This window comes from Lithobates pipiens, unplaced genomic scaffold, assembly GCF_037356315.1.
Source record: "Lithobates pipiens isolate NorthernLeopardFrog02 unplaced genomic scaffold, aLitPip1_a1.2 Scaffold_28, whole genome shotgun sequence".
Classification (NCBI taxonomy): Eukaryota; Metazoa; Chordata; class Amphibia; order Anura; family Ranidae; genus Lithobates; species Lithobates pipiens.
Window position 1 is genome coordinate 187,581,330 of NW_027507789.1, and position 27,884 is coordinate 187,609,213.

General features: G+C 44.2%; 1 protein-coding gene across 4 annotated transcripts in view; it reads right to left on the reverse strand.

Annotated features, from left to right (window-relative positions):
• Positions 1-13,203, reverse strand: part of TLK2 (tousled like kinase 2) — a 92,155-nt gene extending 78,952 nt beyond the window's left edge. For 3 of the 4 annotated variants that reach the window (XM_077460143.1, XM_077460142.1, XM_077460140.1), the window contains exon 1: positions 12,621-13,203. The gene's annotated coding sequence lies outside the window, so the exon portion shown is untranslated. The remainder of the gene's footprint in view (positions 1-12,620) is intronic. The other variant, XM_077460141.1, reaches the window with a different exon arrangement.
• Between the last annotated feature and the right edge of the window lie 14,681 nt (positions 13,204-27,884).

The window sequence follows — 27,884 nt, forward strand, 5'->3', positions numbered from 1 at the left end:
CCAACTTTATTGAAAACGTCAAAACTACATTGCATTAATTTCTATTCACTGCAGCTCAGCTATGAATGGGGGGGAGAGAATCCCCCCTATAAAAAGATATCTTGTCTGGCAGTTATGCCGAATCTCTGGCTTCACTGACCCATACAGAACAATTATGCAGATCAGGAAAGTCAGAAGTAACGATCTGTAAACTTGTTCAGGTCAGCGAGTATAGAAACCAGTGACAGACACCTACTGTAGCGAGCAATTTTTAGATTGAGAGATCAGCGACAAACGCATCCATGAGACTCATGAGTAAATTCCTTGAAACTGCAAAAATATTAACAAGAAGAACAGACAACCTGTTGGACGACATTTACATGCCTGTCCACCTCACCAAAACCAAGCACAAGAAAATGGTGGTAAATCTACAGGGAAATAAAGAATTCAGCTGTAAAAATAGCCTATTAACAAATTAACAAAGCTGAGGTTTAACTTGTTTTTTTCTGTGCAGATTTAGTCACATTATTTACTACTAGTGAAGAATGTCCACGTGGTGCAGGTGCTCTGTCAGATTAGGCGAGCCATCGCAAATTTCTAATGGAAGTGACGTGCCGTCATCTTGCTACACCCCGCACTCTACAGTAATAGTGAGAAAGCAGCTAGCGGACATCTTGTTACACCCACCAGAGTCTTGCATTTCACACTTATTTTTTTAACAGTAAATAGAGCTAAATGGTGAAATACATGAGACTGTTTACATGTTGAATTTTACTGTTAAAAATAAGTGTAAAAATGCAAGTGGGTGTAACAAGTCCACTTGGCGCCTTCTAGGGGGGGCAACGGATCATAAAACTCACGGATCGGATCATTTTTCAGATCAGTAAATAATAATTGGAATTTGCAAAAACCTGTGAAAATTCCACCACCATATTGTCCCCAATGTAATATCCACAATCTCCCCCATTGTAATATTGGCTGAGCATGGCAGAGAATTGGCGGGGTTATGGCAGGGTATGGAGGGATGACGGTCACAGAGCAGCACTGTGGGCACTACAGATCCAGCCCACAGCGCTGCTGACACCTATCTCTTCCCTCCACTGTACAGATCAGTACAGAGAGGTGAGAGAGAAGCCAGCGTCATGACATGACGCCGGTTTGTTTACAAGTGATCGCTCCGTCATTTGACGGAGCGATCACAGTGTAAACGGCCTGGGTGTAGAAAGATGGCCACCGCTTCGGAGCTAGGCCGAAGCCGTGGCCTTTGCTAAGGCCGAGACCGCGGAGCGCTCCGCGGCGTGTGCCGATGCCAGCGGGGTGACCCGTTCGGATCACGGATCGGCGACGATCCGTTGCACCCCTAGCGCCTTCTCACTGTATCAAGACGGCCGCGGCGGAACATAACATCCGTTACAAATTCTGACGAAACACAGGCAGCTGGATCCGGTAGAACTCTTCACTGCAAGGATGTCATTTCCTCTTCCTGGCTATGAACTTCCAGAACTGTATACAGCGCTCCCAACCCACCCCAAAGATGCTGCTTGCAGGACCTTTTCTAACGTCTCGCAAGCACACTGCCCCAGTGTGAAAGCACCCATTGCAATGAATAGGAGGCAGTTTTCAGGCCTGAAAACTGCCTCAGTGTGAAAGGGGTCTTATGGCTACAAGAATCTGTGGAAATTTTAGCTGTGCATGTCCAGTTGCAGTGTCAAAGTCTTGGAGGAACAGATGACAAAAGCACACCACGTATTTGTCTACTTGAAGCACTGTGTGTGAAAAGAGCAATGTAGGGTTATTACACTGGATGTAAAAATTAGGTTCATAATAAAATGCTGAAAAAAACATTTAATAAAGCACTGATTATGATAGTCAGGATAGGAACATGGGAAAAGCCATCGCTAACTAGGCTGTTTCGATTGGGCAAAGCTCCAACAGTTCCCCATCATGATGGAACTCACTGAGCCTCCAACACACCCCTACTAGCACCTCCAGATGCCCAATTTATACCTGCAAGCGTAGACTCCACCCTCCCAGGGTATAAGGTCATTGTAATCTTGCTTTATTACATACTTGACGGGTTAACAAGAGCAACTTTTAGGCCCCTTTCAAACAGCTGGCTGACTGTGTCTAGACTCATACATCTGTCACTAAACGCAGCTACCTTGTGTGCAGCTACATGAGAACAGCAGTGGCTACCACCAGCCACCATTAATTTAAATGGGTTGAACGGCTGCTGCCGATCACATAATCCGGTCATTTCAGCAGCAATAATTCCCCGATTCTTGCCACAGGAATCCAGCGGCTGCAGCTACCTGGCCATGTAAAAGGGGCTTTAAAAGGGCTTAAGATTTTGCTGGACAGCTTGGACTGCATGTTAATGTGGAAAAATATCTAAAGTTCCTTTAAAATGCCTGTTTGAGGCCAGTTATATGCCAAACACTGAAGAAACAGACCCAGTATGTTCACCTTAAAGTGGTTGTAAACCCCTACAAACCACTTTGACCTACAGGTAAACCTAGATTAAGGCTTACCTGTAGGTCCAAGAAATATCTCCTAAACCGTATATATCTCCTAAACCGATATTTACAAAAAGACAGCCACCGCTGTCTACGGCGCATGCGCCGTAGACAGCGGCGATATGCCGCGAGTGTTGGCTCCCGTGCGCATGAGCGACGTCATCGCTGCTCCGGTAAATCACAGCGCCGAAGCAGCGAGACCCGGAAGTCACTCCGGGATCCATGGCAGCGACGGACATGAAGACTGAGGACCGCTTCGGGGGCTTCGTTCTCAGGTAAGTTATTCATAATGAGCTAGTATGCTAGGCATACTAGCTCATTATGCCTTTGCCTTGCAGGTTGCGTTTTTTTCCCCCCTTCCCATGGGTTTACAACCACTTTAAGGTCTCATGCCCACTGATGTTTTTGCAGCCACTTTTTTGAGCATTTTTTGCAGCTTAAAAACGCACCTCCATGTTAGCCTAAGGCCTCATGCCCACCATGGCGTTTGAGCTGTAAGTAGCATAGGCGTTTTTAAGCTTAAAAAAATAATAATAATAATTAAAAAAAAAAAATGTTCCGAGGCTCCAGCGCTACAGCTGTAAAAACAGCAGATGTGAGTAAAAGGTGTTAAAAACTATTTAACGGGACTTAACGCTGTATACACAGTTGTGCACCATTCCGCATTTCTGTCTCTATTCAAAATCGATGGTTCCCTATGGCAGGGGTTGACAAATTTGCTTGGAATCTAGGAGCCAGCTAAAAAAGTTAGGAGCCAGGTCCGTGATGGCGATCTGGACCTATCCCTGGCCTGACATGGAGACGAGTGAGGGGAAGATAGCGCCCCCCCCCTCCTGTCTCCAAGTCATTGCCCATAGCTCTTAGAGAGACATTTTTTTTATTTTTATTTTTTTCAAATGACAACAGAGGGTGAAGACCCAGCAAAAGATAGCGGAGAAGGACCGGAGAGGGGAGAAGACCCAGCAAAAGATAGGAGAGTGAGGGAGAGAGGGATCTGCTTTAATAACTCATTCACCTAGGGAGGGGGGTCATGATCTGGGGGGTCCCTTGTCCAAGGGGGCTTCCAGACGCTGACAACCACCAGGCAATGGTTGTCATCGTGAAGAGGCCCTTGTCCTCATCAACATGGGGACAAGGTGCTTTGGGGTAGGGGGAGCACAGGGGCCCCTCTGCCTCAAAGCACCCACCACCCATGTTGAGGGCATGTGGGCTGGTATGGTCCAGGAGCGGGGGGGGGGGGGGGGGGTGCTCGATCACCACCACCCCCCCCCTTCCTGACCTGCCAGGCTGCATGCTCGGATAAGGGTCTGGTATGGATCTGGGGGGGGGGGGGGGGGGGGGGGAGGAGACCTCACGCAAAATTGTCAAGGTTACCCTTCAAGATTCTCAGCACACAAGCCCCACTGCACCTTGATCCTACTTCTGGTGAGACTTCTAATCAAATCAATGGGCTCCCATAGGGAACCATCGATTTTGAATAGAGACAGAGAAACGTGGCTGAAAGCTAGCGTGGCTCAAAGCTAGCGTGGCTGAAACGGATATTGACGCCCATGCAAAAAAAAAAAAAAAAAAAAAAAAACACACCTCACTTTTTAAACGCAGCTTTTTTTCTTTTTTTCCTGGCGTCGGTACTAGCTTTGCAGCTCGTTTTTTAAAATGTCCATGGGCATGAGGCCTTAAAACAACCAAACTTCAGTTTATTTGGGAGGGGGGTCAATAAATGAGTTGAAACAAACACTAATACTTTGCCTACACAAATAAATACCATACACACAATTTTTCAAGCATTTAGAACCAGCTTTCCAAAGCAAAAACTACTAAATCAATACGACCGACCAACAGTTTTCTTTGCTTCAGTAAAAAAACACTTGTGGCAAAGTTACCCCAACCTACTCCAAAGCTGGTTAAAAGTGCCATGTGTATGGGCAGCATTTGACTTCAGCTCAAATTTCGGACAATTCCAATTGAATTGGCTACAATAGGAGCCACAAGGTAGCCATGAGGGCACTACCTGACTCAACAATTTATTGGATTTAAAAATTGCAGGAGCCGGGTAGAAAATTGTCAGCTGAGCAGCGACTACATCCAATCAAATGCAGTCACTGTTCATGTATTCATGCAGATGTGTCACAGCTGCTAAATATAGTTACTGACAGCCATTTGGTCTGAGTTGAACTAGAAACGTTTTTTTATTTTTTATTCATTAAAGTGTAAATTTTTTCCCCCAAAAAAATTGCATTTGAACAACTGCTGCGCAAATACAGTGTGACAAAATATTGCAACAATCCCCATTTTATTCTCTAGAGATATAGAGAGATAGATACCTAGAGATAGAGAGATAGATACCTAGAGATATAGAGAGATACCTAGAGATATAGAGAGATACCTAGAGATATAGAGAGATACCTAGAGATATAGAGAGATACCTAGAGATATAGAGAGATACCTAATGTTTGGGGTTCTAAGTAATTTTCTAGAAAAAATAAAAATATTTTAACTTGAAATCAACAAATGTCAGAAAAAGGTTTAATGTGGTTAAACTTCCCCAATTTACACAGCAAAGTGTATTCCTTTGAGCTAAAGGACAAATCATTACAATGTTTATACTTAAGTTCCACTGCTAAAGAATGTTGCAATTCTTAGCAGACTGCCTGTTTCTTCCCCCCCCCCCCTTTCTTTTGACAGCTGTTGGCTTTAGCAGAGCAGAGAATTTCTTGCATAGAAAGAATCAGGAAATACTTTGTCAAGATCCCAACAAAAATAAATAAATTGCGATAATGATTCTTAATGAAATCCACATTCAATTTGCAGTAGTGGAAGCCCAGTCTTAGTTGTCGGTGGAATACAAGTTGCGGTGATGAGTGCATTCGTAAGCTCCAACTGAAAGCATGTTTGCTTGAAACAATATATATATATATATATATATATATTTATTTTTTTCTTTTTATTCAAAGGGTTAGTAAACCATTTATCGAAAAACTGCCTATGCAGGTAGGGGGCATGTGTGGGTAAAAAAAATAAAATAAATAAAAACACTGAACAAAGTTGAACAATGCCCTTGCTATAGGTGAAGGCCACTTACATATCTTATGAAACCCGACTAGCAAACTCCCAGAATGCTATGAGAAGCTCAGCCGTTACTGCTGACCTCCATCACAGGAGTGAGCTCTCAAACGCTGATCTCCGTTACTGCATCAGGGAAAAGAGAGCATGTGAGGGGGTTTGCATCAGAGAAAGCACACCCTCCTGTGATGGTGGAGGTGAACAGTAATGACTAGGCCTCACTTGGCAACATCCTGGGAGTATTCCAGTCAGGCTTCAGGAGGTATGCAATAGGCACAGGCAGTTTTTTGGGGTGGTTTTTGGAGAAGTTGACCTTAACAATGAATCTAGCCTCTAAAACCAGACCCTCACCCTTCACATTCTCCCAGCATCATCACAGTGACAGCTGGAAGAGACAATTGGTACTCCTGATGACATCAAAAGATGGTGGTTTGGGACCATGCGTGTTCTGGATTGCTGGGAATACAAGCATGTTTTTAGTGCATAATTCAGCTATGGAGGTAAGGTTTTTAAAAAAAAAAAAAAAAAAAAAAAATAAAAACACACAAGCTGATATAGATGCAAATAAACAAAATTTTTAGAATAGCTTTTTTAACCGATATAATATGCATAAGACCCCCTTCACACTGAAGCACTACAAAAACTGCCTATAAAACGCTGTTCACTTTTGAGGTGCTAGCAGTGCACTTTTTTTTTTTAAGGTCACGTGACATTTTGCAGCGCATTTTAAATGCTTTTAAGGCACTTTGGAAGTGGCAGGGGTGTTTTTGAGGCACGTTTTAAAGCGAGCCAAACACACCCCAAAGATGCTGCTTGCGGGATTTTTTTTTTCACTGCCTCGCAAGCGTACCACCACAATGTGAAAGCATCTACTGAAATGAATGGGAGTTCGTTTTCAGGTGCTTTTCAGCTTCTACTTTATAGTGTGAAAACCTCCTCAGTGTGAAAAGGGTCTAAAGAACGCACTCTCTGGTCTTTTTAAAAGCAGGGGAAATATACAATGAAAGCGGAGTTCTACCCAGAAATGGAACTTCCCGTATTACATTTGGCCCCTTTCGGGGGGGGAGCAGATACCTGGCTAATACAGGTATTTGCTACCACTTCCGGCAAAAGATCACTGCAGTATCCACTGCGGTTTATGCTGGTCGGGCCCCTCTACCCCCACCCCCTGATGTCTGGGAAGCACACAGGTCCCAGAAGACAGCAGGGACCAGTCAGAACACACCGTGAAACTCACACATGCACAGTAGGGAACCAGGCTGTGAAGCCGTAAGGCTTTACTTCCAAACTCCATTACTTAAGCTGCCAGCACCTCCACCTGGAGCCAATGAACGTGTCGGGTTCAAGTGAGGACATGGCGGGCGCCCTGGACAGGTAAGTGTCTTTATTGTAAAAGTCAGCTGCAGTATTTGTAGCTGCTGAATTCCTTTTTTTTTCCAGGAGGAACTCCGCTTTAGAGAAGAAAAAAAAACATCCCTCAGCTCTCGCGTGCTGCCATTGCAATTGCCTGCAAGGGAAACCAGCAGTGAAGCCTGTTCCCTACTGCGCATGCGCAAAGTGCTTTCTGAATGGTCTGACCGTGGGGGGGGGGGGGGGGGGGCGGGGCCCCATCAAAGCCAGGTCTCTCAGAAGTGATGCAGCCAGTAACACACTTCCCCTGTCTTAGGCTTCGTTCACAACATGGCATTCCGGATCGTGGGTGGAATCGCAGCAAAACACTGAACGAGTGTGCAATGTTACTTTGAATGGCACCCAAATCGCCCAACGAATCAAGGTAAGATCACGCAACAAAAATTGTGAGTCGTCTGTCGCCCAGAAAAAGTTCTGGAACTTCTTTTGGGTGACAGGAGTCCCACAATTTGGTGCCATTGAAAATAACATGGATCACAGGTGCATCCCGCGTTTTGCGGTGATTCAGAATCATGGACAGAAGTGCAGAGATTCTGCTCGCTATTCAGAACGCCATGGTGTGAACGGAGCCTTATAGTGTCTCCAATCATCCAGGGGAGAGGAGCAACACGGATTCCTTTGGACAGCAGCACTGTCAATCTGTAGAGAGGGTAAGGTTAGATGCAATTGACTAATCAAATTAAAGCCGAACTCCCGCTAACAGCTTTTTAAAGCGGGACTAACCCCCTCCCATACTTTACAACCAAGGAAGCTGCCATCTTAGCCACTGTTTGAATTGCAGTTGTCACGGTGCCACACATACCATCAGTTATGGCACCAGCCATTTGATGGCTTGACAGTTCAGTTGGGAGAACAAGCACCTGTGACAGTTGACATTCTGGAAAGCAGTTGGTGGGTTTAGGTCTGCTTTAAGCAGTTACAGTTTTTCCTTCTGGAATAAATGACCTTTGCTAGCATTGCTGGCAGTGTCAAAGGGTTTGTCTCAACCCTCTGCCAACCCCCACTTTTGCTGGAAATCTTGGTCTGTTAAAGGAAGTTGAAAATCATCATAACTACTGGTCAGATCAACAGGTGAAAATGAAGCAGAAAAACTAGGAACTAAGGAAACTAAAGCAGCCATCAATATATAAAAGTTTTAATACTGCACTACAATGCAGATATTATGAAGCTTAAAATAGTGATTGGTATGTGGAAGGTGCATTTTAGGGCTGAAACAACTAATCGATTATGAAATGAATCGATTAATCGGCCAGTAACATAATGGGGTTAAAAAAAAACGAAAATGAGCCCTTTATAGTACAAAGAGCAAATAATCACTACTGTAAATATTACTTTCATCGTTCTACAGTAAAAAAAATTAACCCCTTACAGTAGTGATTATCTCTTTTTGTTTTTTACTATAAAGGGCTAATTTTAGTTTTTTTTAACCCCATTATGTTACTAAACATTTTAGGCCTAGTTCACATCTATGTGTTTATTGGTGCTTTTTGCAGAAATACAATACAGTTCATTTACATGGTTTCCTATGGGACACGTTCACATCTGAAAGGGTCAGGGACTTAACGCAAAATGGTCCTTTATTGGTTCAATATGCTTCAATGGAGAAGCTGCAGAAAAGCATGTAATGCATTTTTGCAGCAATTTGTGTTTTTCAATCTGCCCAAAAAAATGCAAATTGCAGTAAAATCATGTGAGCAAAAATCAAAACGCACAGCAAAAAGCACTGCAGAAACAGATCAAAAGCAAACTGTATAGGTGTGTACCGAGCATTATGCTGGTCACACAGATCAATTTTCAGATGAGAATTTTCAGACGAAAAGTCTTTGTACATTCGCTGAATGAAAGAATTTTGTTTGAAATTTTCACTTGTTTTTAACGTTCTGTTTTTAAAATGAATGTCATTTCTAAAAGAAAACCACATACACTGTCTGAAAATTACTTTGACTAAGAAGTTTTCTATTATTTCCAAATATTCCCGTCACTGTGGTTGAAAATGAACGTCAATTTGACCCACTTATTTTTTTTTAAGGTTATTAACCGATTAATCGAAACAATAATCGACCAACTAATCGATTATGAAAATAATCATTAGTTGCAGCCCTAGTGCATTTGTGAATGTGAACATCAGTTGTTGTCAAGTGGATAAATCTGTAATCAAAAACTAGTGCGTGAATGAAGTTAGTGCAAAAGTATAAACACAAATCTGTCATTAACATAGGTATGAGAATTATATGTGAACAGGGGTATATAAAATTGTATATAGCACAGGCATGAGCAAATATTAATGGTTGATAGGTATACTGAATTATACCCTTCCCCATCAACACAGAGAGCCTGTGTACGGATGAAGGAAAGAAAATAATTATTCAGGAACAGTTCCAGATATATAGATATGCATCTCTAGTGCAGGGGTAGGCAACCTGGGGCCCTCCAGCTGTTGCAGAACTACAAGTCCCATCATACCTCTGGGAGTAATTGTAATTGCCAGCCTTGCAATGCCTCATGGGAAATGTAGTTCCACAACAGCTGTAGGGCCCCTGGTTGCCTACCCCTGCTCTAGAGTATACATTAGTGGTTGATCTATGGCTGCTGAAAAACTGATCAGTGTGAAAGCAGCCTAAATCAGTGGTTTACCTAGAACTGGTGTTGGTATGGAGGTGTATACATTGGTGGTTGATCTATGACAGGTGATGGTATACTATAGAGAAGGGATATGCAATTAGCGGACCTCCAGCTGTTGCAGAACTACAAGTCCCATGAGGCATAGCAAGACACTGACAGCCACAAGCATTACACCCAGAGGCATGATGGGACTTGTAGTTCTGTAACAGCTGGAGGTCCGCTAATTGCATATCCCTGGTATAGAGGAATATACATTGGTGGCTGATTTATGACAGGTGATGGTATAGAAGAGTACACATTGGTGGTTGATCCATGACTGGTGATGGTGTGAAGGAGTATACATTGGTGGTACATCTATGACTGGTGATGGTATAGAGGAGTTTACATTGGTGGTTGATCCATATCGGATGATGGTATGGGAGTGTATAAATCAGTGTTTGATCTATGGCCTGTGATGGCATGGAGGAATATACATCAGAGGTTGTTACAGCTGGTGATGGTTAGTATGGACATTTATTGATCAGTGGTCGCACTATTGGCTGGTGATGGTATGGAGGAGTAGTATGCCTCAGTGGTTGATCTATAACCGGTGATAATAAGAGATATATTTGGATGGACATACAAGGCCTAGTATAGAAATTACTAACTGTATCTGATATGGCTGTGTATAGTTCAGTGTGTGATCCGGAGAAGTAATAAAAGGTCAGGATGGAGGGGCCCTGGTGTATGTCTGTGGTGGATCTATGGGTGCTGTTGGGGTAACATAAATAGAACACCTGACAAAGAAAATAATATACATATGGTATACTAATGCATCAGTGTGTGCTATGGAGGTGTATATATCAGGAAGTATGGGGTCTGGTGTATAGTATAGTAATAAATAAATAGATAGATAGATGAGAAACAAGTTGGGACTTTATATGAGGACATTAGAATGTACCTCCATCCCCGACATTTGGATATATAAGAAAAAAGGTTTAGGACTTTATGTGAAGCATACAGCCAGGGGGGCAACACAACATAATATTAATGATGATGTTTGGTGGATAAACCATATTTGTTACTATATATCTGGCATAATACCAGAGTACATAAAATATGATATAGTAAAACAAGGAAACTTTAATTCCATAACATAGTAACAGTGGCATAGCAGCATAATATAATCATAGTGGTAAAATAATGAACACACCAGAATCATTGTTGCGTGCCTGTACAGTAACAGCATGATAAAAATTGGTAGAGTCCAAAAGAGCATATTATAAATAATGTATAAAAATAGTATTAACGGCATCTAATAGCTCGACGCATTTTGTGGCTATGTTGCCACTCTTCTGGAGCAGATGCGACATAGATGTACATTAAGGTAAATATTAGATTGGGTATTACATAGAGAGAATAGTGCAGGAAAAAATCATCTGCTCATACTTACAGACCAACCATGAGTCTGGGCACAGGCAGACGGGACATCTGTGTCAACGGGGTCACCGCCTCAGCTCCTGGACTGATGATTTGCCCAGCCGTACTATTCTCTCTCTAATACCCAATCTAATATTTACCTTAATATACATCTATGTTGCATCTGCTCCTGAAGAGTGGCAATATAGGCATCAAAACACATCCACCTGGCCAGCCCTTGTCCCCAGACTCATGGTTGGTCTGTAAGTATGAGGAGATTTGTTCCTGTACTATTCTCTCTATATAATGCCTTTATGGACCTCTACATGCCCTTGAAGAGTGGCAACATAGCCCCGAAACGCGTTGAGGTATTCGATGCCCTTCATACTATTTTTATACATTTATAATATGCTCTTTTGGACTCTACCGATTTTTATCATGCCGTTACAGTGGAGACACACACAACAATGAGTCTGGTGTTTTCATTATTCTTCCACTGGGATTATATTATGTGGCTATGCCAGTTGGCTACTATGGTATGGAATAAAATTTCTCATGTTTTACCATATGATATTGTATGTACTCTGGTATTATGCAAGATATATGGTCACAAATATGGTTTCTGCAGACATCATCAGGAGTATATTATCTATATTCATGTCGAAAAAGACACAAGTCAGTAATAAATATATAAAAAAAAAAATTTTTTTAAGAGAAAGATAAATATTTATACTTATTTGTACATAGAATGCCTGGTATAGAAAATATCTGGTATGTATATAGATCAGCGTGTGATGTAGAGATGTATTACAGATCGGTATAGAATGTTATACATTATATATAGAAAAAAAATATTTATCAGTGGGTGATTTCTTGGCGATTTTGGGAAGCACAGGTAAGATCAGGCACATCTTTCTGGTGTTATGTATTATATGTGGATAGAATTTCTGACAAATTTTTATATATTTGGATGTTTGTACATATTTCCAGCATGGAGATTATATATTTTTTTGTTTATATATTATCTCACACAGATCAGGGTGTGATGTATTAAAAAATGTCTGACTATATAGAAGTGGGTGATGTTGGGATGAACACACGCATATCTGGTATGGCTGTGATATATTATCAGTACTTGTATAGCGCCGTCCATTTACGCAGCACTTTACAAATATACATTGTACATTCACATCGGTCCCTACGCTCAAGGAGCTTACAATCTAAGGTCCCCCCTAAATCACATCCATACACATATTAGGGCCAATTTAGACAGGATCTGATTAACCTACCAGCATGTCTATACACTTATATTTTAGATCACGATAGAGGGGGTATAACGCATATATATATATATATATATATATATATATATATATATCTATCTGGGGGTGATGGGCACACAATGGCCGGTATATAGGAGACTATAGATCAGGTATAGGTGTGAATACAGATGATGGGGGTTATAATACAATATCTGTATGAGGGGGGTATCTGAGTGATATTGGTGATGGGGTTTATATAGGGCTGTCCGGTGATGATGATAGGGTGTACACAGAGCTGTCGGGTGTGCCGGGCCATGGGGAGGTATTTGGGGCCTAGCTCTGTCTCTCAGGCCTGTCTGTAGTATCTTACCTCCGTCCTTCGGTGCGGGAGTCCCCAGTCTCCGGGGTGTGTTGCTCCCCCCCGGCGGGGGTTCTTCTGCTCCGCCTCCCCTCCTCTGTCGGCCGTCGTGCTCCCCCGTCACACTCCGGACACTAGGCCGCAAATCCCCGATCTTTCCTAGGCGCGGCTCCCCGGGCCGCCCTTCCCCAGCGCGGACTAGCCGGTCATGAGGGGGCGGGGGAGGTGACCTCGGAGCGGCCCCCCCACCCCAGGGAGACCGTCTAAGGCCCCCGTCAGATGGTAGAAGCGATATTTTACGTCACAAATTACCGAAAAGGACCGATATTTTACGTCAGAGAGGGGCGGCCAGTGAGGTGGACTGATGGAGAGGGGGGGTGTTGTAGGGTGACTGCTCTGCGGGCTCGACTCCGGAACCACCAGGCCGACTTAATCCGGATTGGCTCGGTTCGGATTATCGGGGGTAATGGGTTTAATTAGTGTAAACACGATAGTGAAACCGCTGGATTTCTCGCGAGATCCGGAGCACGGGGCGCGTCCATGAGAAAGGGAAAAACGCGCCAAAATCGGGTCGGCGGGGGGCGCGCGTCGGCGGCGGGAGCGCGCCGAGCTTTCCCGTCGCACGAGGGAGGAGAAAGGCAAAGGGCCATTGGCCGAGGCGAGACATGTGGGAGGATTGTGCGGGCCACGCCCTAAGGCGAGAAGTCTGAGAAGGGGCGAGAGGCGATTCGGTAGCGCCTCCGTGCGTGGGTGGGGCGACTGGGTCAACGCCTTCAGTGTTACGGAGGAGAAAAGGGGGAAGGATCGAGGGGTGATTGGCTGCGGTCAGACATGTGGGCGGTGATTGCCTGTTCTGTCTGCTAAGGGCGTCGTCGAGGGAGGTCCTTAGCTGAATTAAAGTTATCATTGGCTAATAAAGAATATTAGGGACCACGCCCGCTTCTTCATTTTACAGTATTGGCCAATTTGCATTGGTGGGGCGAGAAAGGCATTTTGGGAAAGATTTATAGACACGTGTGACCACATGACCTCATTGTGGTTGTGAATGACGCCCTGATACAGTCTATGAGATCTCCATCACTGACCTTTACCATGTCAGTGCCACTTTAGAGTCTTGGCTTTGACTGAATGGACTTGTGTCTTTCTTTTCAAGCAAACTAATTATATAACTAAAAGTCATTTTCCTTTTTTTTTTACATGAGTAACTTTTAACTATGTGCCTACTGGGCACTTTTACCCTCTTCCTGCCCAGGCCAATTTTCAGCGCTGTCACACTTTGACAATTATGCGGTCATGCAACACTGTACCCACATGACATTTCTATCATTGTTTTCACACACATGGGGCTTTCTTTTGGTGGTATTTAACCACTTTGAGCACGCACCATAGCCTGGAAGATGGCTACAGCAGGGGCATCCATTGCCAGGAGGGCGTCCATATACAACCCCCCCCCCCTGTTCTTGTGCTGCCCATACTCCCCCCTGGCACGCTCTATGAATGCAGAGTCCTTGAGACTCGGCTGATCACATAGTAGGGTAAATGGCCAATCACAGCGGGCCCTCTACCACGCAATGACAGCAGATCACGGAAGTAAACAGAACGCTGTTAGCATGAAGAAAAGAAGCAAGCTGTTAAACTGCTTATCTTAGAGGGACATTGGTCCCCTTAGTGATCACCAGTGCTGCAAATCAGTGCCCATCAGTACTGCTAATCTGTGCCACCTATCATCAGTGCTGCCAATCAGTGTCCATTAGTGCCTCCTGATCAGTGCAGCCTCACCAGTGCCCGTCAGTGCAGGAGAAAAATTACCTTTTGCAAAATTTTATAACAAAATATGAAAAACGTTTATTTATTTTTTTCTTTCCCCCAAATTTTCTGTCTTTTTTTGTTTCTTTAGCAAAAAATAAAAAACCCAGCAGTGGTTCAATACCACCAAAAGAAAGCTCTATTTGTGTGAAAAAAATGGTAAAAATTTCATTTGGGTACAGTGTAGCGTGAATAGTCATTCAAAGTGTGAGAGCGCTGAAAGCTTAAAGGGGTCGTAAAGGTAAATGTTTTTTCACCTTAATGCATTCTATGCATTAAGATGAAAAAAAATCTCACAGTGCCGGCGCCCCCAGTCCCCTCGTTTTACTTACCTGACCCCTGGAAAGTCCCGCGCTCGCCCCCGACGTTCCTCTTCGCCGCCCAGTTTGGCCGCTGATTGGTTGCAGTGGATGGATTGAAAGCAGTGCAGCCATTGGCTCGCGCTGATGTCAATCACATCAATCACATCCAACCACATCCAGCAGGCAAACGTGCCTATATGAGAAGTCAATCACCAGCTGGAACAATCAAGTAAAGTTTTATAGATACCTTCAGCTTAGACAGGTACTTCAATGGTTCACCACCTATTTTACTCTGTAGCAAACATGAGTAGAGTTTGGATATTAAAGTGGTTGGAAACCCTTACAACACACTTTGACCTACAGGTAAGCCTAGATTAAGGCTTACCTGTAGGTCCAAGAAATATCTCCTAAACCTATATGGTTTAGGAGATATTTGCCCGAAGACAGGCACCGCTGTCTACGGCGCATGCGCCGTAGACAGCGGCGCGCAGGCGCACTGAGCGCGGCATTTCCAAGAACGGAGCTGCCGCGCGTGTCGGCTCCCGTGCGCATTCGCGGGAGTGACGTCATCGCGGCTTCGCCGAATGACAGCGGCGGAACTGCGAGACCCCACCGCATCGCATAGTAGCCCATTATGTGTGACTTACCTGACACAGGAGCCAACGATGTCACCGCTGTACCCTGTAGTATGGAGTGTTCATCTTCTTCCAGGTGTCACTGCTCCGGCCACTCACAGCGCCGGAGCAGCGATGACGTCACTCCCGTGCATAGGAGCCGCCAGGGTGCTGGAATCCCTAGCAACCAATGACTTCCTGTGCCTGCTCTGTGCCCTACAGCACATTTCTCCTCTCAGCTCCTACCTCCTGGCCGCAAGGCTATAGGGACTTCACCTACAGGTACACTGAGCTCTGTGATGGGGTAACTGATCTATGGAGGTACTCTGATGGGGGGCAACTAATCTCTGAGGACACTGTGATGAGGCAACTAATCTATGGGGGGTGATGTGATGGGGCAACTGATCAATGGGGACACTGTGATGGGGCAACTGATCAATGGGGACACTGTGATGGGGCAACTAATCTATGGGGACACTGTGATGGGGCAACTAATCTATGTGGGCATTGTGATGGGGCAACTGATCTATGGGGACACTGTGATGGGGCAACTAGTCTATGGCAGTGATGGTGAAACTTGGCACCCCAGATGATTTGGAACTACATTTCCCATGCTGTTTTTGCCCCAGTGGACTTTTTGGGGTGCACCCTGCCCATATTGCTGGTTCAAGAGAATCTTGGGCTTTTTGTTACTAAGCTGCATAAATTTCTACTCTGATTCGGCTTAGATGTTAAACATCTTAGAAAACAACTACACTAGGAGTTTTTGAAGTTGAGAAACTGCCTGGCACTCCTGTCTCATTTCTTGTTGTTTTTAAAGCGGGAGTCCACCGGGACTCCGCGTTTTTTTTTTTTTTTTTTTTAAAAGCCAGCAGCTACAAATACTGCAGCTGCTGACTTTTAAATAGTGACACTTACCTGTCCAGCGCGCCCGCGATGTCGGCACCCGAAGCCGATCGCTCGCTCGGCTGCCGGGTCCCGCCGCCATCTTGGGTATGGGAATCAGGAAATGGAGCCTTTCGGCTTCATTTCCCGGTTCCCTACTGCGCATGCGCGAGCCGCGCGGCGCAATCCGGACGGTCCCCGCTGCCTCTGGGAGCTGTGTGTTTCCCAGCAGGCAGCGGGGCACTTGCTGAAGGGGGCGGGCGCTTGCGGAACGGGGCATAACGTACGCCCCGTTCCGCAGAGAGCTAGCCCGGAAGTGGGTGCAGTTACCTGGATTATCCAGGTAACTGCACCCCCCTCCCCCCTGAAAGGTGCCGATTGTGGCGCCGGAGGGGGGGGGGATTCCGATGAGCGGAGGTCCATTTTAGGGTGGACCTCCGCTTTAACCACAATATAATGGAATGTCAACCTAGTACTTCACCCAAATACGTGTATTTAAGTGTATTATATGAAGATTGAACATTATATACATTATATACATGCACAGTTATGTATATTTCTGTTTCCATTTTCAATATACTTCAATGTATGTTATTTATCTTTTGAATAGAAATCTTTCTTACTAAATACTCACCCTGAGGAAGGAGGTACGTGTACTCGAAATGCGTTGGGTGCAAGAGTATTGCAGACTACTGTATGTACACTGGTGACTAAGTTGTAAATGCATTCCTTATGCTATATGTGTTTTTTATGATATTATACTATCAATAAATTATTTTTATACTTGATAAATTTTTCTATCTCATACGTACCTTAAAAGTCCACCACTAGGGGTTTAAGTTCTTTCGTCACATTTCCCATGATCCTCATGCACTCTGCAATGTAGTTGAGCATCATGGAAAATGTAGTTCCAAAACATCTGGGGTGCCAAGGTTCGCAATCACTGATCTATGGGAACACTGTGATGGGGCAACTAATCTATGGGGGCACTGTGATAGGGCAACTAATCTATGGGGACACTGTGTTGGGGCAACTAATCTATGGGGGGGGGCACTGTGATGGGGCAACTGATCTATATATGTACTCTGATAGGGCATCAAATTCATGGGGGTGCTGTGATGGGACAACTGATTTGCGGAGACCATCTCACTTATTGGGGTAATGATATCCAAATCTGATGGGGCAACTAATCTATATATGTACTCTGGTGGGTGCAGCTAATCTATGGAATCAACTAATCTAAGGGTACATTCTGATGGGGTAATTGACCTATGGGAGCTCTGTGATGGGGCAAGGCATTTGTGGGGGTACTCTGATGGGGCAACAGATCTATGGGGGAATCCGAAATACAAAAATGTACTATACTGCAGCTGATCAGTCCTTAGATATGGTGGCTGCATTCGTTTTCTTTTTTCATTGGTTTTGACCCGGTGATCCTGCCAGTAACTCACTTCCTGTCCTAGGGTGACAACACTCACTGTACTGAATCTATGAAGATTTTGTGTTGTCACCGTAGGACAGAAATTGTGTTTGTATTACAGAATACTATCCCTTGTCTATAACATGTACTCCACATAGAGAACAGGGACTGAAAATAGTTCAGAGGCCACAAGACCAGAAAGTTATCAGCTCTGTATATTTCCAGCAGGATCAAAAGTAAAATTTTTGCACTTACAGAATGGATTGAACAATGCGGTGTATTCATTCATTCATATTTATTCATGCAGACTTGTAAAGGTCCACTTTAAGGTCTACCTGGAGTCCTGCTATAAAGCCTTGTTGAGATGGCTGAGCTGTTATTGTCCAGGATAGTGACTCCTTTCTTCTAGTCACAGGAAGAATACCTGAGCTCTGTGTTGAGTGAATATCAAGAGAAAGATGAAGTGGAGCAACAAAGACCGCTGTCCCAAAGCCTGACGAAGATCTTCCAAGAGTAAGCACAATCAGATAAGAGCCCCTGCTTTCCCACAGTGACACACTTTATTTTATATGAAATCTGGTGGCAAAATTTAAATGACTTTGCCTTAAGTGTACATGTGGACTCCTGAGCAGAGGAAATATTTTGGTACTTACCGGGCATGGACATGTCGTGGCCTTCCCTTTCCAACCCTCTTACCACCCTTTTGGCCTGTGTAGCTTTCTGTCATACATGTAATGCGTTATGACCACTGTTACTGTAAATGACACTGTCCACCATCCATCTAATAGCAGTGCTATACTTTGGAGTGTTGAACCTTGGATGGATAGATAGCTGAGGTGAGTATTGCAGCAAAAGCCTCTCTTTTGTAATTTTTATATTGCTGGGCTAAATAAAAATACATGGCTTGAAGTTCTGTTTTAAAGCTGCAATCCTTCAGCTGTTTCTCTGCCCCAAAACCATATTATCCTAATCTTAACTAAATATATGGTCACGTGACACACCACATCCCCAGTCTTCCATTTTTGAACCGTTCTTCAGGTACCCATGTTGCCTCAGTGACACCTCACCTCCCATTGGCTGGTCAGCACTGGAGTGCTCTCAGGGTCCAGAACTGCGGCAACTTGATGACATTGGGAAAAGGGGACAAGTTAGTGTAGGAATAGACTGCAATGGTAAATCAGGCATAATGTTTACAGTGTGACTTGAGACTACAGATGGTGCTGACGTCCCAATATCATATAGAAAAAAATGTTTTTGTGAGTGTACAGAACTTTAGCAACATCACATACAGTAGACAGCCATGTGGATAAAAGGAATACATCTTTATTCATATCAGATGTAGAGGCTCAAATAAAAAAAAACATAGGCTGAACAAATGTCAGAGACTCTTATACTTTCACAGACATCAACATGCTCACATATGGATAACTTAATCATCAACTTGTCATTATATACAGTATTCCCAGATGTCCTTAACATTGTAAATGCCCAGGAAACTGTCATCTTTCGAGTTTCTCTTCTTCAGGGCCAAAAACTGGACAATATTGATGAGAGACAATCAGCCTATGAGAGTGTTAAAAATAAGCAAGACTGTGCAATCCGATAGAGGTCAACCCCAATATGGGAAAGGGAAGTACAGGTACAAGCAGAGACCCCTGGGGCAGAAGAACCACTTAGTACCCAAAATAAAGTAGACCATCCCAGAGCATGGCCAGCTGCAACAATCCGCAGGGGGAAAGATAGCAGTAGCGGACAGCATACTCGGCATCCCTCAAATTACTTTCTATGGAATGAAATATGTAAGGGCAGAGTCAAACAGTGACATCATCACACTGGGTCAGATAAGCTGCGTTGCCATGTCGCTTCCTTTTTTGTGAGTATGCAACTTGATTTTTAATAAAATGATTGAGAAAACTGCTACACTATGTGTTTTTTTTCTTCCTCTTTTAAATGTGAGACCAGGTTTTAATGTATGCACTTGTCACCATCCTGCACAGAGAAAGCCATCCATCCTTTTCCATCCAGGTGTATCAAGACCTCATGTACTGTCAGGTCTGAGGCTCTGGTAAGCAATTTGTCAGACACCATGAATCAGACCGAGACAGAAGTACAGTTAAATCACACTTGTTTAATAATAAAAGTAAATAGAACAAATGTAGTCAAAATATAGAAAAAGTTCAGTAATCGGAACGGATAGTCAGACAAGCCAGAAAGTCAGGAAGCCAGGAATCAGCGTAGTGGAACAGTAAGCAGGATCTGGAGCCAGAAGGAATGTCAGCCAAGCAAGTCTTTAAAAGGAACGCAAGAGAAAGTCTCTGTGATGCTGACCAGGCGAAGGCAGAGATCATCTGGGCTGGATGGCTTAAGTAAGCAGGACTGACGAGCAGGAAATAATCAACAGGTGAGTCACTGTGGAGAGATAGGAGCTGGTAATTAACCCACAGCTGAGCGGCCAGCTCAGAGAAGGAAGGGCTGAGCCCAGCTCTGACACAATTTCATGTGGCGGTGGCTATAGGACTTGAGTCTTTGGAAGTGGTTCAAAGATTGATATTTCCACAGTGAGCAAAATTTTGGGGATTTTTCTCAGCCTTTTATTTAGAGACTCGTTTTACTCTTCACAGTTGAACTTGTTGTTTGTATTGTTCAGTTTGTGCCTCTAAGGGAAAAAGAAACTCCAAAAACTTTGGAAACTTGTGCATTTACAATGCTATATTAAGGACATCTGGGCAGATATTATAAAATGTTGATGATTAAGTTATCCATATGTGAGCATGTTGATGTCTATAAGCATATGTTCAGCCTATGTTTCTTTTTATTCTAATATTAATAAACATGTAATACTTTTATCCACATGGTTGTCCTATGGGGGTATACAGAGGTGAGCTGCGAATAGGAGGAGGACAGCAGGAAACTGTGGATGGGGAGGGGAGAAAAGAGATGAGCTGTGGATTGGGGGGGAAGAGGTGAAATGTCATTGGGGGATACAAAGGTGAGCTGGGGATGGGGGGGGGGGGGTACAGAGGTGAGCTGTGGATAGGGGGGCTACAGCGGTGAGCTGTGGATAGGGGATACAGAGGTGAACTGTGGCTGGGAGAGGAAGGTTACAGAGGTGAGTTGTGGACGAGAGATAGAGAGGTGAGCTGTGAATGGGGGGGGGGAGGGGGTACAGAGGTGAGCTGTGGATGGGGGGAGGGTTACAGAGGTGAGTTGTGGATGAGTGGGGGGGGGATACAGAGATGAACTGTGGATGGGGGGTGCTACAGAGGTGAAATGTGGATGAAGGATACAGAAGTGAACGGTGGATGGGGGATACAGAGGTGAACGGTGGATGGGGGATACAGAGGTGAACTATGGAGGAGATATAGAGAATTTAGCCGTGGATGGGGCAAAGGGGAGGGGGTACAGAGGTGAACTGTGGATGGGGGGATACAGAGGGTAGCTGTGTAGGGGGGGATACAGAGGGTAGCTGTGGAGGGGGGGGGGATACAGAGGGTAGCTGTGGAGGGGGGGGGGGTACAGAGGGTAGCTGTGGATGGGAGAATACAGAGGTGAACTGTGGATGGGGGAGGGTTACAGATGTGAGTTGTGGACAACGGATAGAGGTGAGCTGTGGATGGGTGAGGGGAGGGGCTACAGAGGTGAGATGTGGATGTGGGATACAGAAGTGAGCTCTAGATGGGGGGATGTTACAGAGGTGAGATGTGGACAAGGGATAGAGTGGTGAGCTGGGGGGGCTAAAGAGGTGAGCTGTGAATGGGGGAATACAAAGGTGAGCTGTAAATGTGGGGATACAGAGGTGAGCTGTGGATGGGGGAATCCAGATATAAACTGTGGATAGGGGGGGGGGGGGGTTACGTAGGTGAGTTGTGGATGAGGAATAGAGGTGAGCTGTAGATGGGGGGGGGGGGGGGTACACAGGTGAGCTGTGGATGGGGGAATACAGAGGTGAATGGTGGATTGGGGAGGGCTACAGAGGTGAGCTGTGGATGAAGGGATACAGAGGTGAGCTGTGGATGAAGGGATACAGAGGTGAGCTGTGGATGAAGGGATACAGAGGTGAGCTGTGGATGAAGGGATACACAGGTGAGCTGTGGGTGGGGGGGGGGTACACAGGTGAGCTGTGGATGGGGGAATACAGAGGTGAATGGTGGATGGGGATACAGAGGTGAGCTGTGGATTGGGGAGGGCTACAGAGGTGAGCTGTGGATGAAGGGATACAGAGGTGAGCTGTGGATGAAGGGATACAGAGGTGAGCTGTGGATGAAGGGATACAGAGGTGAGCTGTGGATGAAGGGATACAGAGGTGAGCTGTGGATGAAGGGATACAGAGGTGAGCTGTGGATGGGGGGGGGAGTACAGAGGTGAGATGTGGGGATATAGAGATGAGCTGCGGATAAGGGGCTGAGCCGAGAACTGGGTATAGAGGTGAGCTGTGGCTGGGGGGTAGCATAGAGGTGAGCTGTGGATAGGGGGTGATATAGAGGTGAGCTGTGGATGGGAGGTGGTATAGAGGTGAGCTGTGCATGGGGGGGGGGGGGTACAGAGGTGAACTGTGGATACAGAGGTGAGCTGTGGAGGGGGGTGGCATAGAGATGAGCTGTGGATGGGGGTGGTATAGAGGTGAGCTGTGAATGGGGGGGTACAGGGGTGAGCTGTACATGGGGGCTACAGAAGAGAGAGTGAGCTGTGATGGGGGGTAGGTTACAGAGGTGAACAGTGGGCAAGGGATACAGAAGCAAGCTGTGGATAGGGAGGTACACAGAGGTGAACTGTGCACAGGGGATAAAGAAGTGAGCTGTGGAAGGGGGGATGGTGGGTACAGAGGTGAACTGTGGAAGGGGGATACAGAGATTAGCTGTAGATGGGGGAGGGGGGTACAGAGGTGCCTTGTGGACGGGGGATACAGGAGTGAGCTGTGGATGAGGGTGCAGAGGTAAGCAAAGATGTGTACATGGGTAAGCAATAGATGGTTACTTTGGGTAAGTACTGCCCCATTGTGCTGATTTTTTTCTGTGGCCTCTGTGAAACAAACTCCTCAACACTGCACAGTACGCACTCCCAAGTCCTGTGTGTCATACAATACAGAGGGCGATACTACTCTGTGACTCTTGATTCTTGTGCAATGAGCAGATTATTTGGCGCTGCTCTATGTCTCAGTAAGGGAGAGCAAGTTCCTCCACCTATTCTCTTTGAATAAAAGCCCTGGCTACAAGTAATAAATCCCAGCTCGCCACCCCCACCGTCTCTCTCCCCCCGACTGCAGAAAGGAGAAATCATAAGAGACCATGACCATGATGTGACATGTAGTCTCTGAAGGTGGACAGTGCATCAAAGTCAGGGAGACATGGACTACAGTTCTCACCCAGCTCATCCTTCTACTGTAGGCTGTACACTTTAGCAACCAAGCAGTGAGCTGTAATGATGTGCTGTAACCTTTAGCATCTCTTTGTTACAGGTATAAATGTGAGGAAGAGACACGTTGGGCACCTGTGCTGCCCTTGTGCTATGTGCCCAATGTGCCTTTAAGGAGGATTGGGCTACCTCCAAGCCCACCTGCCCCTTATCTATCCATTAGAATGCATGTGCTTCCATTATGAAGACTCAAAAATTTAGAAGGGTTAGGACTGCAAGCGATACACAGGGTGACGAGGCCTTGCAGCTTACGCATGCATTTGCAAACGTGTGCTAACTGAACACGGTTTTTTAATGCATACTGTTGGACAGGTTAATTCGGTTGGTAAGCAGACTGGTAAAGAGAAAATGTTTGCCCAGGCCCCAATCAATATCAAAGACAGCCCTGGTCCTATGCATGTGGTGCTGCTAAAGTCCTGTACACTCACAAACACCTTTATTTATACGATGGTAAATCACAGGTCTCTCTCCCCCTCTCCCCCCCTCTCCCCCCCTCCTCTCTCTCTCTCTCTCCCTCTCTCCCCCTCTCTCTCTCTCCCCCTCTCTCTCTCTCCCCCTCTCTCTCTCTCCCCCTCTCTCTCTCTCTCTCCCCCTCTCTCTCTCTCCCCCTCTCTCTCTCTCTCTCCCCCTCTCTCTCTCTCTCCCCCTCTCTCTCTCTCTCCCCTCTCTCTCTCTCTCTCTCCCTCTCTCTCTCTCTCTCTCCCCCTCTCTCTCTCTCTCTCTCTCTCTCTCTCTCTCTCTCTCTCTCTCTCTCTCTCTCTCTCTCTCTCTCTCTCTCTCTCTCTCTCTCTCTCTCTCTCTCTCTCTCTCTCTCTCTCTCATCATAACAAAAATATGTTAAAAAAAATAACAGAAAAAGGAAAAAAAAAGGCTAAAACAAAAGACTATAACAAAGAAAATGGAAAATTTAAGCAGAGATCTATTTTGCCTGACAGGAAGATAACATTATTAATACATTTGATTCATTAATATCTATTATTATCTATTATTTAAAGATATCTATAAAAAAATTCATAAATATAAAAAAAAAATATTCTAGAGCAACCAGTATACTGTAGTATTAACATTGTATATTAAAATAAAGCAAAAAACAAAAAAAAAAAAAAAAAAAAACTCTGTGACAAGCTAACCCAGCCTACCAAGGGCATACCCACGGTGCCTTTAAAAAAGTATTCACACCTCTTGACACTTTCCACATTTTGTCATGTTACAACCAAAAATGTAAAAAGTATTTTTAATGTATTTTAATTTATGTGATAGACCAACACAAAGTGGCACATCATTTTGAAGTGGAAGTACAATGATGATAAATAGGTTTTCAATTTTTTTTTTACAAATAAATATCTGAAAAGTGTGTTGTGCATTTGTATTCAGCCTCCTTTACTCTGATGCCCCTAAGTAAAATCTAGTGGAAACAATTACATTCAGAAGTCACCCAATTAGTAAATAGTGTGGAATGTAGCCTAGTAAAAATACAGCTGTCCTGTGAAGCCCTCATAGGTTTGTTAGAGAACCCCAGAACAAACAGCATCATGAAGGTCAAGGAACACACCGGACAGGTCAAAAAATAACGTTGCGGAGAAGTTTAAAGCAGGGTTCGGTTATAAAAAAAATATGCTAAGCTTTGAACATCTCATAAAGAACTGTTCATTCCATCATCCAAAAGAGTATGGCACAACTGCAAACCTACCAAGATATGGCCATACATCAAAGCTGACAGGCCAGGCAAGGAGAGAATTAATCAGAGAAGCAGCCAAGAGGTGGTGCAAAGATCCACAGCTCCGTGGGAGAATCTGTCCACAGGACAACTATTAGTTGTGCACTCCACAAATCTGGCCTTTATGGAAGAGTGGCAAGAAGAAAGTCATTGTTGAAAGAAAGTCATAAGAAGTCCCATTTGCAGGCTGCGAGAAGCCATGTGGGGGACAGAGCAAACATGTGGAAGAAGGTGTTCTGGTCAGATGAGACCAAAATTGAACTTTCTGGCTTAAAAGCAAAACTCTGTGGCGGAAAACTAACACCGCACGTCACCCTGAACACACCATCCCCACTGTGAAACATGGTGGTGGCAGCATGTTGTGGGGGAGGCTTTTCTTCAGCAGGGACAGAAAAGCTGGTCAGAGTTGATGGAAAAATGGATGGAGCCAAATACAGGGCAATGTTAAAAGAAAACCTTTTAGAGTCTGCAAAAGACTTGAGACTGGGGCAGTGGTTCACCCTAAACATACAGCCAGAGCTGAAATGGTTTAGATCAAAGCATATTCATGTGTTAGAATGGTCCAATCAAAGCCCAGACCTAAATTCAATTGAGAATCTGTGGCAAGACTTGAAAATTGCTGTTCACAGACGCTCTCCATCCAATCTGACAGAGCTTGAGTTGTTTTGCAAAGAAGAATGGGCAAAAATGTCACTCTCTAGATGTGCAAAGCGGGTGGAGACATACCCAAAAAGACTTGCAGCTGTGGTTCTACAAAGTAAATTTACATTTTTGGTTGAAGCATGACAAAATGCTGTAAATTTTCAGGGGTATGAATACTTTTTCAAGGCACTGTAGCCTTTATTTAAAGTTGGAGTTGGAAAATGACGCAGCTATCCATGTTTTTGCAAACTTTTCAGAGGTGCTGCATTGAGCATAAATATGTTTCTCAAACATTACATGTCTATTCACTCCCCAAATCCAGTCCCCAAGGGAAGGAGGATTGGGTAGCTTTAACTTGGTAATGTCATACACATGTCAAGACCTATTTGTAAGCGCATTCCTGTAACATGTTATCATTTAGGAATAAAATATTACCAGACAAAAATATGAACATAAAGATTGCGATGAAGTCATCATTTCTCCTTTTCAACATCTCATTGTGCAAGTAGCCTCAGGCATTACCACAAGGTATCCTATAACTCTATTCTTGGTGACACATTGTATATATGATGAGCAAGGAGAAAGACAGCGCTCAGGGGGCAGGATTACCAGGATCAGAATTCAAATTTCAAAAGGTACCAGTGTAAAACTAACTGTAAAAGTGTACTCTAAAACTGGGTGATATTTAAGCAGCCAAAGTGCTTTGCATCATAAACTAAGGCAAGATGAACAATGTTTAAAGCTGAATTCCAACTTTCTTTTCACTAGAACTGGATGGAATGATAAATCCCATCATAAATCATACCTCTGAACCATACTGCTGTTTCCTGCAAACCTCCTGATATTCTGGGTTTAGTTGTTGCTTTGTGTCATGTGACACACTGTATGTCCTGCTGATAGACTCTGTCCCTTCCGCAGCTACTTCCTGCATTGACCAGAGTATACTACACTCTCCTTTGTAGTCTTTCAGAATCTGCAAATTATGTAACTTCCTTCACAGCTCTGATGGTGGGTTGAATTAAAAACATCCTAATAATCATTCAGTCTCCCCTAGTCACTCCGACAGGAGGAGTCCAAACCTCCCAAGTTCTGCCTCACAGATCACAGCATTATTCAATAAGGAAACCCTTTTATATAAACACATATATGGCCTGCTCTGAATGCTAGCTGTGCTACTGCTGGACAGGATTGAATGGATCATAATTACAATTCAATCCTGCCCAGTTAAATATGCTGACCATTGTGAACAGGGAGAGCCCCACCCCACACTGCCAGCCATCCCAGGAAGCGATGAGAGGACATACGCTGTGTTGTACAGGCCAATGGATACACACTGTTTTTATAGTTCTTCCTGTAAGCATATATTGTTTGTGGGGGATATTATTTAATAAAATTACAGTATTGCACTATATGGAGTGTTCCTTTGTTTTGCATGATGCACTTGTGAGCCACTTTTTGAGGAACCTTCATGATCCACGTACAGGTGTCTATCAAACATTGTGAGGAGAGATCAGGCTGATTTTCTCATTCTTGCGGTGAGTGCATTACCAAAAGGGGATATTTGTGCCCGTGGTGTATCGGTGACGGTATTCAGGAACTTGGTGATTTCTCGTAAGATTCTGTTGGGATACGGATCACCCCACATACTTCATGGACTATTCTATGGACTTTATTTTTTTTACTTACTGACTAATGTTTGTGTAGAATTTATCGTTCATTGAATGCAATTACTGCACTGAATACTTTTGAATGCTGGGATTGTATTCATATTTTCCTTGCATTTTTTCATAATTTTCTTTTTATATAATAGAAGCTATTGTGCAAGAAGTTTTTTGTCTGTTGAGCGCTGGGCCCCATACACACTATCAAATTTTCTGATGATTTTTCTCTTCAGATTTACCAAAACCATGTAGTGCAAGGGCCTGCCTGATTGGCATACAAATTGAAACTCCTAAGGTTGGACCTCATATTATATGGTTTAGGTCAGTGATGGTGAACCTTGGCATCCCAGATGTTTTGAAACTACATTTCCCATGATGCTCAACTACACTGCAGAGTGCATGAGCATCATGGGAAATGTAGTTCCAAAACATCTGGGGCGCCAAGGTTCACTATCACTGGTTTAGGTAAATCTGAAGGAAAAAATCTGCAGAAAATCTGATAAGTGTGTATGGGGCTTTAGTGCGACTGATATTTCTTGACCTCCTTTAAAACATAGGCCAGACAACCCTATTAACCCTGAGCTGTTGGGATCTCACTGGTCTATCCATGAGCATGTAACTTCATGTTACCTGATCTGCAGAGCTTAGATTTGATATCTTGAATATGCATGTTAAAAGCAAGCACAAACTACATTTACATCTGCCCAAAGAAAAATCTAGGAACCAATTCATTTATGCAACCACCCATCCCAAATAAAAAATTAAAATGAAAAAGTTGTTTTGGAACTTAGAACAATTTCAAAGAAACAGGCAATCC